Below are 15786 nucleotides of genomic sequence, written 5' to 3' on the forward strand. Positions count from 1 at the left end.
GCTCCTACAAATCTAGCACTGAATTGGCTGAGGTAGGAAGGTATTTGAAGTGTATTTGAAGCCAGCTCTGGACACCTACAGAATTTTGTNTTAGACCGAGGAGGGTCTTATTGATGAAGCATGCATTCTAGTTGTAGAGATGTTCCTTGTATAAGCATTCACACAATAAGCATACAGTACAACTGCCATGGGACCCTTAGGAGGATATACAGGGACTTAACAGATGCTTCATCCAGTGAGAGTGCTTATTGCTCTTGAGTGAACCTGCGTTTGGTTCTCAACACCTACATGCTAGCAGGATTGTTTATAATTCCAGCTCCAGGGGACCTGGTAAGCTCTTCTGGCTTCCTCAGGTATCTGACAGGCATATGGTATATGTACATACATGCAGGCATTCATACATATAATACATTAAAAATAAGTGTATCCTTTAAAAGAAAAGAGAGGAAAAAGTATACAATGACATAGAAGTTACAATTAAGATTCCTTAATTTTTTTATACAGATACCTAAAGAATAAAAGTTCTTCATTTGGTAAATAAATGAATGAATAAATAAATAAATAGTGGCAATGGGTGTAGGGAGATTGCACAGTTGTTATGATCACTTGCAGATCTTGCTGAAGAATCTGGGATCATATCCCAGCATTGAAATTAGATGGTTATGGCCTGCCTGGGGGCCTGCTGGACTGGCGGGGTCTCAGTCCGCGGTCCTTTTCCTCTGGCGAGGCGGCCATCGTAGTGGCCATCTCTCAGGTCATGGAATGAGGGTCGCCTGAGCGGGGCAGGCAGTTGAAGGTCCCGAAGGGCGCTCAGAGCTTCCCTGTGTTCGCGGGTCGCGGCAGTTGCCATAAGGCACCCCAAGGCAGAAACGTGTTTGAATTGGTTCCCGGGCTGCTTCCTGGCCGCTGCCCAGTCTGTGCTGCGCGGCTGGCCGAGGCCCGGAGCTGTGGTGGTGGGGCCTTCTCTTTTTCCCCTCGGAGAGATCTGGAAGGGATGGTGGCGTCGATGGCTGTAGGACAGTGTGCTTGTTTGACCCGCTAGGGCTATGCAGGGTTCTTCATTTCTGTGTATCAGACAAGGTTTTATTATGTAATCCTGGCAGCCTGGCCTAAAGCTTCTGGCAGTCCACCCACCTCTGATTCCCAAATTCTGTTATTACAGGGAATCTCCAGCCCCGACCACATGCGGATTTAAACCTAGGATCTCGTGCATGTAGACAGTATTTAGCCATGGAGCTGTTATCTAGCCCTAGCTGGAATTATTTAACAATGTTTAAGCTGAGCATGGTGGTATAAATCTTCAGTCAGTGTAACTGAAGATTGAAGCAGGAGAATTGCAGCAAGTTTGAGCTATGTAATGAGAGCCCTGTTTCAGAAATCAACAGATCCATACCCCTCCCCAAGGTTAAAACCAGCCTGGTACGAAAATAATTATCTTTGTCTATAAATGTCTTTATAGACACTTTTTCAGGGTGGGTTGAGGCATTCCCCACCAAGAGATAGACAGCTAATGTGGTGGCCAAGAAGATACTCAAAGAAATTCTTCCTCGGTTTGGGATACCTAAGGTACTCAGTTTATGGACTGGCCTTCGTCTCCCAGGTAAGTCAGGGATTGTCCAGAAAGCTAGGGATAAATTAAAAATTATATTGTGCATACCGACCCCAGAGTTCTTGTCAGGTAGAGAGAATGAATAGAACACTAATAGAAGCCCTCAGCAATTTAGCTTTAGAAACCGGCAGCAAAGATTGGACAGCCCTTCTCCCTTATGACTTATTCAGGGCCCAGAATTCCCCCAGAGCCTCTGGTCTAACACCCTTTGGATTAATGTATGGGGCCCTTCTGCCCATCTATGTGACAGGCTCTTGAAATTGTAAAAAAGGAGGTCTGGGACCAGTTAAAAGAAACCTATGTTGCTGGTGATACACAGGTGTCACATCAGTTTAAAGTAGGAGACACTATCCTGGTGAGGAGACATCGAGTGGTAAACCTAGGAGCCAAGGTGAAAAGGACCCTACTCAGAGCTGCTGACGATGCCCCACCGCAGTAAAAGTAAAAGGAATACCCACCTGGTTTCATGCATCTCACCTTAAGAAGTCTCCTCCTGGCTGACAAATGTTGTCGGCCATCACTGGGCCACTGGTAATTCTGCTTTTGCGCTTAACTTTTGGACCCTGCTTGATTAATCAGTTGCTTTTGTTAGAGACAGAATTGATACTCTAATTCTAAGATTAGAATTATTTAGTAGAGGAAAAGAGGGGATTGAAGGAAAATGAAATTTAAAATGAAATTTAAGGCCTGGGATTCATGTAATTTATGTCAAATAAGTCCAGAAAAAAAAGTTGTGGGCTTGGAAGCCCGAGGCGAAGGAGAACACAGTGGGACAGGCCTGGGCACGCCCAGGCAGGCTTTTGTTTAAAACATTCCTGACATAGTTTGGAGTCATGTTAACCAGGTGTTCTGCTAACTTACATGTACCACTCTGCAAATTTGTTGGCATTCAAACCGACCAATCATGTGTAACCGGACCAATTCTTGCTAGCCCCTCCCTCTCCCCCTACAAAAACCACTAGCTTTCAGGCCACGTGGTCGGTGCCTCTACCTCCTGCGTGAGGTATGCATCAGCCTGGAGCTCAGACATTAACCTACCTCGTGTTTTTACATCAAGATGGTTTATTCGTGGTTTTTGGGCATCACCTTCTCAAGACTAAAGAGGGGAGGGCTCCCCATGAAATTCTTACAGTCACAAGTCTTATCATGTATATGCACCTTAGGTGTATTGTATATACCTAAGGAACCAAGCCTGCAGAGATGCCCTGAGCTCACACACGTCCGGGCTGTACCATGTTACCGGCTCTGCAACAGCAGCACCCAGCTCACGCCTGGAGACTGTCGGTTGATCCATTTTAATTTTGAAAAGGCTACTCAACAATTCTAGTCTGAACATTCATGAGTGCCTGACAAATACAGAGGTGGATCCTTGGAACCCACCATTGGACTGAGCACAGGGTCCCTAATAAAGGCGCTAGAGAAAGGACCGAAGGAGATGAAGGGGTTAGCAGCTCCATAGGAGGAACAATATGAACTAACCAGTACCCCCAGAGTTCCCAGAAACTAAATCACCAACCAAAGAGTACACATGGTGGGATACATGCTTCTAGCTGCATATGTAGCAGAGGATGGCCTTGTGGGACATCAATGGGAGGAGAGGCCCTTGGTTCTGTGAATGCTCTATGTCCCAGTATAGGTGAATGCCAGGGCCAGGAAGCTGGAGTGGGTGGCTTGGTGAGCGGGGAGGGGGGAGTAGGGGGTTTTCCAGAGGGGAAACAAGGAAAGGGGACAACATTTGAAATGTAAATAAAGTAAGTATCTAATAAAAAAGAAAGAAAATGTTGGTAATGTGAGCTATGAAGTTAGGTCTTCTGCTTTTCTTGCTTAGGAATAGAAAGTTCTATTTCTACATCATAACCATTAATGAGACAGACTTAATTAAAATAAAGACTTCTTTTCTGGGAATACCTGTGTGTTTGTCAAACTTATCATTGTAGAGTTGACCCATAGTGACACAGTTAAATCTTTAAGATGAGGACAAGAGTGACAGACAGGATGTTTTCTTTTTTAATGTAGCAAATCCTTGCTGTCCCAACTCATTTCAAAACTACAGTGAATGCATGAGCATAGGATTTGACCAATATAAGTGTGACTGTACCTAGACTGAATTCTATAGTCAAAACTGAACTACACATAAGTTTTTCCTGGGGTATCTCCTTTGGAAAGTAGCCGCCCACATATGTTTACCATCATTTTGTAGATTTGTGTCCTATGGAGGAGGGGAGGCTGCCCAGTTCTTCCTCCTGATTTGTTTCTCTCCAGCTGAATTTCTGACAAGAATGGAGTTACTGCTGAAGTCCACCAAACACAGTACACTACATCCTGACCCTCTTCAAGAGAATCTGGAACACTGTGAACCACATTCCCTTCCTGTGAAGTTCAATCATGAGGTATGTGCTGACATGTAAGTACAACCCTCCCTTGTTTTCCAGCATCCTCCAACAAAACTAGGCACCAGAAACCCAACCCTAAGAACTATCCCAACCTCAAAATGGCTTGAAGTATACCTTTTTTATTGTTCATTTTTTCCTTGAAATGTCTAAAATACTGTCATGTAAACCTGTAGTCTGGATCCTAGTTATGACCCCTGTCCTTCATTCCTGTGGAGGAAGTGTGGTTCACTTGTTCATTGAATACCCATGGCACACAAAATTGTTCTGAACACACAGCACACTTTGAAACAAATAGTTAATTAGGGTTTGGGTCAGAAGGAAAAATAAATGTCTATAGTTCTAAGTGAGGGCCATGCGCATCTGTATGTGTCATCATCTATGGAACAGGGAGTGGGTAGTACCTGAAAGGCTAAGACTACTGGAGCAGAATGTTCTCTGTAAAGCTAAAGCTTTATTGAAGATGCATTTTCAGTGCCCTTTAAAGTTTAGTCATTGTAAAGCAGGGTATCTTTGTCTGAAGGAAATCCAGTCTCTGTACTTGCTACATTGTACACTGATAATTGATATTCCCTTGTTGTTGTTGTTTTCATATGAAACTAATAATTATTTTCTTTAAAATTTCAGCCAGATCACATTTGATTGNCAGTCCACCAACTAACCCTGTGCACTATGGTTACAAAAGCTGGGANGCCTCCTCCAACCTCTCCTACTACACCAGGGCCCTTCCTCCAGTAGCAGATAACTGCCCAACTCCCATGGGTGTGACGGGTGAGTGCAAAGAAATACACACATAGCAATTGCAGTGAGGCTTGGGTGTGTACCTAAAAAAGGTGACCTTAGATTGTCTTTTATGTAAAACTATAAATAGTTTTGTCTTTGGTATGGTTATCCACAGAGGTTTACTAAAAGTATGGACCTAGTACAGGAAAGTAAATCTACATTTGATACAATGTTTTAACCTTATTATGTTTTGCTAAATAGAATTGATGTTAGTTAAAATTGATAATTCAATAACACCCCCTTATATATTAAAACTTGAATTTATAACCTTTGCCAGATAGCTTATTGCCTGTAATTTCTAAGGTAAAGTTTAAACAATAACTCAAGACCATTCTGGCATAGAGAGTGAGTTTCAGTCCAGCCTGGGGTACAAGCATGACACTGTGCCTCAGAACAACAATTGTATTGATGTTGTGTTCCTCTTTGAGACAGTGGTTCTAAGTGATGGAAGCTCTCATGTATTATACAGTCATTTGTTTGCTTGAACAAATAAGTGAATGGATAGATACTTACTCTAGAATTTTCATGTTCTAGGAAATAAGGAGCTTCCTGATTCAAAAGAAGTGCTGGGAAAGGTTCTTCTAAGGAGAGAGTTCATCCCTGATCCCCAAGGCTCAAATATGATGTTTNCATTCTTTGCCCAGCACTTCACCCATCAGTTTTTCAAGACAGATCAGAAGCNAGGACCAGGGTTCACCCGAGGACTGGGCCATGGAGTAAGTAGGCTTAACTCAGATCCATAACAAATCCTTAGGGAATACTGACATCTTCCCATCCCAAGCATATTGCACCCAATATTTTTCGTATCCAAATGTTATGTCTTCTAAAACCATGATGGGTGTTCCATTTTCATTTGCTGGTTTATTAAACATGAACAGAAATACAGAGAAACATTTTAATGTAATTTTCCTTATATTTTTAGTTTAAAAGTTTAGTCTAAGAAAAGGCTATATCTTCTGTAAACATATAAATAAATAGTCATTGGTGGCATTGGGAAGTGAACCTTAGAACTTTGTGCTTGCTGGGCACTGGACTCTGCTTATTGAGATAGAGGCCCAACCTTCACAAAGTCCCCTGACTGTGCTGCTTTAAACAATGGAAAACAGCTATCAGGATTATTATTATATATATGGCATACTTTATTCAAAATAAAGTCACATGCTTTTATTTTTGGTAGAAAAATTATTTTAGAATTTTGTGGCTATGAAGACTCATTTGTTGAGCTTGCTAGATTGGTGTTTACAGACACTTATTGCTTTTACAGAGGACCCAACTTAAGTTCCTACCACCCACATGATAGTTCACAACCATCTACAACTCCAGTCAGTTCTAGGAGATTTGATATATTCATCTGACATTTTAGGGTACCAGGCAAACACATGACATACATACAGACATACATTCAGGCAAATTTTCATACATATAAAAATAAAATAAATCTTTTAAAATAATCACTTGTTGAATTTTAAGGAAAATGTAATTATCGAAATTGAATAAGAAATCATTGTAAGAATCAGTAAATTGAAATTTCTCCATAATAAATTTTTTAGGTAGACTTAAATCACATTTACAGTTTAACTCTAGACAGAAAACATAAACTATGCCTGTTCAAGGATGGGAAATTGAAATATCAGGTATTTCCCTTATGGTTTAAAAATGATCACCTGCCATTTAGACTTACATTTTAAAACTGTTGTGGCTTTTTCTTTCTTCTTTAACTCTGTTATTACTGTTGTGATTTAGGTCATTGGTGGAGAGGTGTATCCTCCCACAGTCAGAGACACTCAGGTAGAGATGATCTACCCTCCTCACATCCCTGAGAACCTACAGTTTGCTGTGGGGCAGGAAGTCTTTGGTCTGGTGCCTGGTCTGATGATGTATGCTACCATCTGGCTTCGGGAGCACAACAGAGTGTGTGACATACTCAAGGAGGAGTATCCTGAGTGGGAGGATGAGCGACTGTTCCAAACCAGCAGACTCATACTCATAGGTGAGCAAGAGAGAAATAAAGAGCAAGACCATCTCCCCCTAACTCCCCCCCAAAAGAAAAACTCATTTCTTGAATTTGCTATGTTTTGACTCCTTGTGAATAGGGAGAGTGAATGTGATTTGGTAACATCCCTACCGTTTGTTGTAAGGAAACTAAACTCTCTGTGTTGTGCAACAGGAGAGACTATCAAGATAGTGATCGAAGACTATGTGCAACACTTGAGCGGTCTTTGGGAAGACCATGGTAGAACTTGGAGAACCATTCTCCTTGAAAGGACTTAGGGGTAATCCCATCATTTCTCCCCAATACTGGAAGCTGAGCACCTTCAGTGGAGAAGTGGGTTTTAAGATCATCAATACTGCCTCAATTCAGTCTCTCATCTGCAAACATGTGAAGGGGTTTCCCTTTCTGTTGTTGTTTTTTTTTTTATTTTTCTCTTTTTTGATATATATATATATATATATATATATATATATATATATATGTGTGTGTGTGTGTGTGTGTGTGTGTATATATATATACACACACACATATATATATGTATATAAAATTATTATTATCATTTTTTTGCGACATGGTATCACTGTATAGCCCTGGCTGTCCTAGAGCTCACTGAGTAGTCCAGGGTGGTGTTGAAATCAGAAACCTGTTAGCCTCTGCCTTCCAAGTGCTGGCATTAAAGGCATGCACTACAGCTGCCCTTTTTTTTTTCATTTGTTTGTTTTGTTTTATTAAACTAATAAAATTTATTTCAAAATATACAACATGATATTGACATTTTTAAGCCATCATAATAATTTATAATTAAATGCCTCTTACATATATATACATGATATGTTCTGAAGCAATATTCTGAAGTAATATTTACTCAACAAGTTTTTAAAATATATTTGCAACATAAAACATGATAAAAGTAGACAGAAAATCTCTTATGAAGTCCTCTATGAAAGATACTTATGACAGGTTACTGATTAGATGAAAACTGTTTCATCTCCAGGGGAGAACATGCAGTAAAACTGTGGCTTCATAGAATGAATTTGTTAGCGTTTCTTCTGTTTCTATTTTGTGAAATAGTTTGAAAGGTATGGGTATTAGGTCTTCTTTGTACGTCTGATAGAATTCTCCACTAAACCCATGTGATCCTGGGCTTTTTTTTTTTGGTTAGGAGACTTTTAGTGACCGCTTCTACTTCTTTAGGGGTTATGAGACTCTTTAGATGGTATATCTGGTCCTGAATTAATTTTGATATTTGATATCTGTCTCAAAAACTGTCCATTTCATCCAGATTTTCCAATTTTGTTGAACACAGGCTTTTGTAGTAGAATGTGATGATTTTTCTAGTTTCCTCAATTTCTGTTGCAAGTTATTTTTCCTAGCCTTTTGCTGGGCCTGAAAATGCCTTTAAAAGAAAGTCTTCCTTGTAATCCATATGATATTGACATACTATTAATAGAAAACTAACTTCTTATATTAAAGTTCAAAAGCAGAGATTTACTCTCATCTGTAGAGAAGCTAAAGAAGGATGTAGAGGTGGACATATGGACAAGAGATGAATAGAGATGAGCTATAGAGACAGACCAATGGGTAAGAAGGAGCATTTTCTCCCCAATTATGAGACCATGAGTATCCATCGACAATGCTGGGTGTGGTCATTTATGCCTGTGATTTCAGTGTTGTGAGAATCTGAGACAGGAAGATCACTGAGACTTAGTCATCCATGCAGTTCCAGGGTCAGTTGTGACCCAGTCTCAAAGAAACATGGTGGAGAATGATACAGCAGAACACCCACATGGGTACACACACATGAGCACACACCACACCCGTGAACAGTGCCGACAAAACCCACTCACATGCACTCACAGAAAATTTAATCTCACTACTGTTTAATAAGTCCTGTGAACAAGGCTATAGAACTAGTTGGCATTAGTAATATATTACATTGATCAAAATTAAAGTGACCCAGGCAGGTGAGATGGTTCACTTGCCACTAAGTCAGATGAACTAAGTTCGATAGTCAGGACCCACGATGTAGAAGGAGAGAACTTACACCGGCAAATGGTCCTCTGACCTCCATGTGTGTGCTGTGGCACATCTACAACCGTGTGTGTGTGTGTGTGTGTGTGTGTGTGTGTGTGAGAGAGAGAGAGAGAGAGAGAGAGAGAGAGAGAGAGAGAGAGAGAGAGATTTGTTTGTATATATATGATAAATAAATTGTAATTAAGGTGACCTACGATTACTATTCACGTAATTATCACTAACAGTATTTTATAATTACTAGTTGACTAGCTGACTCAATGATATGTTACAAGTATGTTTACAAATCATTTCCCTTTAAAAGATCTTGCTTTTCTCATCTAAGTTTTGCAGATACAGAGAACTGAGCTGTACAAATCTCCATAACAAGTTTAGGACAGTTACATGTTGTTCATTGATAAAGGCTCACTGGAGTGGGCATAGCTGACTATTTACAACTTCGAACTAATTTGCTTTGCTAGCCCTCAGGAAGCTGCCACACCTAGATACCTCACTAGGATGGTATTCATTTTGGATCCTTCTAATAAGCTGCTCTGAATCAGAATTAACCAAATAAGGCAAAAACTAGAGTTTTGTCAACAATTGATGAGTCACAATTCCCCTAGACTTGGCTACTCCCTGATTATTTTCCACCGTGTGTGTGTGTGTGTGTGTGTGTGTGTGTGTGTGTGTGTGTCTTTTTTTTTTTTTTTTTTTTTTTTAAATTTGTTTCTCTGGGAAAGTCAAGAACATGGGGGTGAAGGGCGAGGCCTCGGCACACATCAAAAGCAGAAGGGGGCAGCAAGGGCACTTGCTCAGGGCTTGAGAGAGGCTCAGGGCTTGAGGAACTCAGGCAGACTCAAAGGAGGAGGAAGAGGAGGGGCGCCATGACCATGGCCATAGCTCACCCTCAGGGAAGAGCGCCTCTCCTCCAGGCCACGGGAAGGACAGGACACAGACCCTGTGGCCGCTGCTTGAGCCCCTACTGCAGCTGCGGGTAGTGACGGGGGGGGGGGGCGCAGGTGGCCCTGCACCCTGCTGCACACCAGGCTGGGGTCCCAAGAAAGGGACCTAGACCGGGCGTGGTCCTTTGAAGCTGAGTCAGCGCCTGTGTGCAGGGTTGGGCCTCTGGGGACCAAAGTGGCTACTGCTGCCTGCCCGTAGGTTGGTGACCCTCTGCCAGGCTCCCGTCAGGCCAAGTGGCAGATGGGGGGTGTCCCTTACTCCCACCCAAAGTGTGTGTGGAGCAACCTAAACCTGCCTGGAAATGCTAGGTTTTGTGGCGCTGGCAGACATACCCACTGACTTCTGGGGTATGGGGGTACGTGGGAAACCCAGGACCCTGGTCCAACCACTAGAGAAGAGGGCAGAGGTGACCCCAAAGCTCCCAAAATTAGCACTAGGAAGAAGGGTCCAGTGTGTGCATGGTGGGGGTGGGGGTGGGGGTGGAACTCAGGACAGGGAGTGGCTTGGCTGACCAACAATGACTCCACCTTGCGGGTGATTGTTCCATCCCGGGTGAAGAGCTTCTCCTGCTTTGAGCTCCGTTACCTATGGGAGGGGATCCACAGGTGCCCGTCCTCCACCCTAGAACTTCAAGACTTTGTCCCCCAAAGAACTGTGGCCTCACTCCACCTGCCCACATTAGGCCGCTGGCGCCTTGGCCAGGAAGACCCTTTCTGGTCCCCTCGGAGACTCCCCAAAAGTAACAATAAGGCACAGACAGGCTGGCCTGGGGCAGCAAGGGGACACCAGACTGGGACCAAGGTGGGCGTAAGCCGCCTGTGTAAACCTGCTGTGACCTGGACTGAGGGAGTCCCCATTCTTGGAGGGGCTGATATGGGTTGGTCTGTCTCTCACCAAGGGGTGACCCACGGCTCAGAGGTTCGGGGTGAGTGTGGAGTGTGGTGACGGGCAGAGCACCCTCCACTGCGACTCGAGGTGCATAGGGAACACACACGTGTCTGGGGCCTGTGAGGCGGAGGGCGAGGGTGGCCAGGCGCCGGGGAGGGCCGGGCTGCTGGGTTTGAGTGTGGAGCATAGGACGGGGACCGGGGACTGGGGTGCCCCGACGGCTCACATGACAGAACAACATCTACAGCGAGGCTTCTTCATGTCGAGGTCCTGGGCGTCGCTGGGCGTGATCGTGGGCCCTGTCTGGTTCTCCTCTTTGGTGGCCTGGAGCTCAGCCGCGCTGCCATTGAGAGGTGCGGGCTCCCTGGGCGTGGCCGCATCTTCGATCACCACCAGTTCAGCCTTGATGGTGTCTTGCAGGCCCAGTACCTTCTTGGTTTCTTCTTCATCTTCCACGTTCTGATAACCCATGAAGACCATGGTGACCGGGGGCTCCTGACCGGGCTGGATGCCTGGTGGGCCTGACGTGGCTCTCCTGGTTGAGCTTCAACTCCTGTGATCTCCCTTCTGGACGGGCGTGGTCCTGGTGGCATCCTCTGCGAGTCCCCGAGGCTCCGCTGGCCCAGCTGTGGACCCTGCCTCGCTCAGTGTGACCTCATCGGCCTTGTGAATGAGTTCGTCCACCTCGGAGGAACTTAGAGGCTGGATTCCGTTCTCAGTGATGCCGTCCACCGCATGGACCACCGCTTTCATCATTGTGGATCCCCCTGGACTCTGCACCGGTGTGGACGTGTGGCTCTCTTTCGGGGTCCCCAACGGAGTCTGCTGAGCGTTCACCAGGGTTTCCGACTTTTGCTCCTCCTTGGCTGGGCTTGCAGACTGGGGCCGGCCTGGGTTGAGGGCTGCTGAATTCTCCTTTGGGGCAGCTGGGGCTGACTCTCCTAACTCCAGAACATCGATCTCTTTCTCGAGCCTGGTGATGGACTCCTCCAGGCCCCGGGCTTTCTGCTCATCCTCCTGCATCTGCTTCCTCATGTCCTCGTCGCCCTCTGAGGCTGAGGATGGTGTCCCCTCTAGCAGCCAGCGTTCCCTCAGTGTCTTGGACTTCAGGTACTGCAGCTGTCTTCGGTCATCCTCCAGTTGTCTCCGCTTGCTCTCAATCTCTGCTTGCTTCCTACGTTTCTCAGCGATGGCTTGAAGCCGCTCCTGCTGGGACGCCGTGTCTGTTGCCAGGACGTCCATCTCCCGCGAGGTCGGTGGGCGGTGCAGCGCGGGGCAGGGCCGACTCTAGGGCCTGGCGGAAGGGGCTGTGCGGCGCGGGGGCGGCACCGGGGCGGGCATCCTTCCCCAGCGCGCCGGGTATCGTCCGGGCGCGGCCGGGTGGGCTCCTGTGTGCGCCGCCTCTCGTGTGTGTCTTTAATCTGGAAAAGTTTAACTTCTAGCATAATTCATAGACAATTCAATTAAGTTATGTTTGGTATTGTCCCTAGTTTTTTACTCCTTACCAGATATTGCATAAGAGACACTGGCAATCATACTCAGATAAGTAGAAAAATGATTTCAAAATGGGAGGATGAACATAAAATGGTTGGTTGGTTAGCGAACATCCTGAAAGTGTTTTACTCTACTTCTGTGCAATCATTATATGTAGGAGGAGACAGACTCTAACGTCAGTTCTTAAAGTCAACTGAATTTAAGAGGCACAGAATCACAAATGTCTTACCCAGTGCTAGGCCTGGCCTGGCCTGGCCTGCGGCCTGGCCCTGCCCTGCCCTGCCCTGCCCTGCCCTCTCTGCCCTGCCCTCTGCCCTGCCCTCTCTGCCTATATACATGAAATAAATAAATAAATCTTAAAAAAAATAAATGTATACATTTATGAGTATTAAACAAAGCTTATAATTTGATAACATGAGAAAGGCTCTCTAATGTGTATTAATCAGGATGCCCTAAAAGAAACAGAACTAGTGAAATGAATATATTATACATATACATATACATATACATATACATATATATATATATATATATATATATATGTGTGTGTGTGTGTGTGTGTGTGTGTGTGTATAATTTACATAATTAACCTATTCTTGGTATTTGTTTTGTTTGTTTGTTTGTTTGTTTTGTTTTTTGTTTTTTTTGAGACAGTGTTTCTCTGTATAGCCCTGGCTGTCCTGGAACTCATTTTGTAGACCAGGTTGGCCTCAAACTCAGAAATCCACCTGCCTCTGCCTCCCAAGTGCTGGGATTAAAGGCATGCGCCACCAAGCCCGGCTTGGTATTGTTTTTTAACTGTAAAATCTTCAATATTAAACCTCGAATGTCTGCTAAATGGCCTTATATGTGTAATTTCAGCTTGATCCAATTGTATGTTCCTTCCATTATTATTCCATACATTTAAAATCCAAACTTACACATTTTCCAGATGTCTGTTAGTGAAAGATCCCCCAGAGGAGACCCTCACTCAAGTCTCGGGAATAGTGCGCACCCAGTGAGATACTGAGACCGAACTTGCTGTAAACACACGAGGAAGTTTATTGAGCTCATACCAGCATGCTGGGGTCGAAACTCATACGCCACGCAGGGGTTGAGGAGTTCAACCCTGACCCGAATTTGTGACAGGCTTATGAAGGCAGAAACCACAAAGGAGGGAGGAGGGTTGGGCAGGAAACAGGGGAAGTCCAAAGTCACACATTTACTTAACAGTTTAACAGTTAAACTATACCAGGTGTTACATTAAACAATATGTTTAAAGCACAGGGACATTCCACAGAGGGCAACAGTTAGGTCATGTTCTACTCTGCTACTCTGAGCAACACACACCTGGGCCATTGGGACATTCCACAGAAGGCGTTGGGATTTTAAGAATTGCTTTTATAAGTAGGTTCCGGGTGCGGTCACCTGCCGGAGACCAAGGCCCTTGAATGTAGAGGTCATGCCTTTTAAATTTTTATTCTTCAGTTAGAATCTCATTAATTTGTTTGTGGGTGTATCAGATCTCTTCTAGACCACATGTTCTATATTTCATTTATGAGTCTGCTTACCCTTGAGTCTAGCTGTAGCTCTAGAGGCAATGATAGGTGTTTCTTTAGAGACATCAGCATTGTTTTGTCTGGCATCTACTTTATGGAAAATCATTGCCTGTCCCTGCCACAGACTACCTCCTTTTTTGGGTCTTCTGTCTGTGTGGAATGGGTCTCTGGTGGCAAATGGGTTAAGGAGTCGAATGGGAATTTGACAAACAGAGTCAGAGAGAGAGAGAGAGAGAGAGAGAGAGAGAGAGAGAGAGAGAGAGAGTAGAATCTGAATGTATTTTTCTAAATTGAGCATCAAACTTTTATACAGGAGAAAAAACATTAAAAGCCAGCTGAGACACATTCGCAGCAGAATTACAGTGACACAAAACAAAAAGATTGTATACATCAAAAGATGGCTAGGACCAGGCCAGTGTTGTTTACCACCAGGTGTAAAGCTAGTCTATAGTTAAACCCGCCAATTCACTAGGCCAGTGTGTATTCCCTGTCCTCAGTAATCACTCTGCAGACTAGCCCTGAGCTATTCTGGCTCTGTTCTTTGTAATGCCTAATTAGTTTCACTGGTCTCTACTAGAAGTAAATTAGAATGTTAATGAATAGGTAACCTTCTCACTGAATCCTACTGAATTCCAAGCTCTTTGGCTTCAAGGATTTTCTAGGACATTAGAACACTGGGAGGCTCACCTATGATAAAATTCAATCTTTAAAGGCACTTATAACACTGAAAGAGAGCATACACCATTCTAAAGTGGGGATAGGGTTCGAGTATACAGGTTTTGAGAATGCCAAGGTTCCAGGAGGCTGAGTTTCCTTGAAACTCTTTGCCTCATGAGTGCTTCCAGGCCTGTCAAGCAGACTTCACTGGAGTGGGCATGGCATGTCCCATAGACAGATAGGTGGGATTAATTCCCCCAGGCGATGGAAGAGAGAACTGCAGAGGTGAAGGGTGGGGGTGAATCCTCTGCTGAGTGTGGTGAGACCACTTCTTCATGTGTAATGAGCCCATTAAATTCTGAACATTCAATGTCCTCAACCTCCTCAGGGTCCTCCCACACATCACCATCCAAGTTACATGATTTATGCATGTGGTGGTTTGGACAAGAGTGTCCTCCACTGGGCTCATATGTGTGCCTACTTGTTCCCCAATTAGTAGCACCATTTGAGTATGTTTAGCAGGCAATTAATTTGCTAAAGGAAGTATGTCACTGGAGGCAAGCTTGAAGTTTCAATCCTCATGCCATTTCAACTACACTCTTGGCTTCCTGCTTAAGGTTCAAGATGTAAGCTCACAGCTGTTCCTGCCACCATGTTCCTGTTTGGTGCCATGATTATTACCCATTATGGACTCTTATCCCTCTGAAATCATAATCCCAAATAACCTTCTTTCTTTAAGTTGCTTTGGTCATATGTATTACACAGCAATAGAAAAATAATTAATATAAAAGTTGGTACCGGGACTGGGGTATTTAGAAGTGCTTGCCTATGTTTCTGGAGGAGGCTGGAAGACTTTAAAACTTTGAGGTAATAACAAAAGTGGTTGAATGCTGTCTGTAAAGGTTAATGGGCTTTCCTGGTAGAAATTTGGAAGACAGTAGTGCTAAAAGCCATGGAGGCCTAACACTAGAAGTTTCAGAAGGAAACAATATTTGGAACTTGGCTAGAGACCATTTTGTTAGATGTACAGANACCTGCTAATTTTTAATATTAAAGATAAATATTGACAAGTACCTTCCAGTAGGCACCAGCACCAGGTCACCTTGGGCATGGAATTGGTGGACACCCCCACAGTCCCCAGAGGACTCTCCACACGATCTTAGGATCACTGGTGAGTGGAACATAACTTCTGTTCCAATCCAATCACATGGGACCTGAGAAAGCATCGGGGAAGTAGAAAACTGGCCTGACCAGGGGCACAAGTCCATTCTGGTTGGCACCAGCACCAGGTCACCTTGGGCAAGGAGTCGGCAGACACCCCTATGGTCCCTAGAGGACTCTCCATGGGATCTTAGGATCACTGGTGAGCAGAACACAACATCAGGTCTAACCAATTGTGATAAGCCTGCGACAGCAGGAACAAGGACACCGGAGTCCGTCCTGACCAGAGGCTCAGGT

General features: G+C 44.3%; 2 pseudogenes; one reads left to right on the top strand and one right to left on the bottom strand.

The window, feature by feature from the left end:
- The first annotated feature begins 2513 nt into the window (after positions 1-2513).
- LOC110322024 lies at positions 2514-7053 on the top strand (annotated as a pseudogene).
- Positions 7054-10741: 3688 nt separating this feature from the next.
- On the bottom strand, positions 10742-11907 carry LOC110322290 (annotated as a pseudogene).
- Positions 11908-15786: the final 3879 nt, after the last annotated feature.

The sequence above is a fragment of the Mus pahari genome, chromosome 5 (assembly GCF_900095145.1).
Source record: "Mus pahari chromosome 5, PAHARI_EIJ_v1.1, whole genome shotgun sequence".
Taxonomy (NCBI): Eukaryota; Metazoa; Chordata; class Mammalia; order Rodentia; family Muridae; genus Mus; species Mus pahari.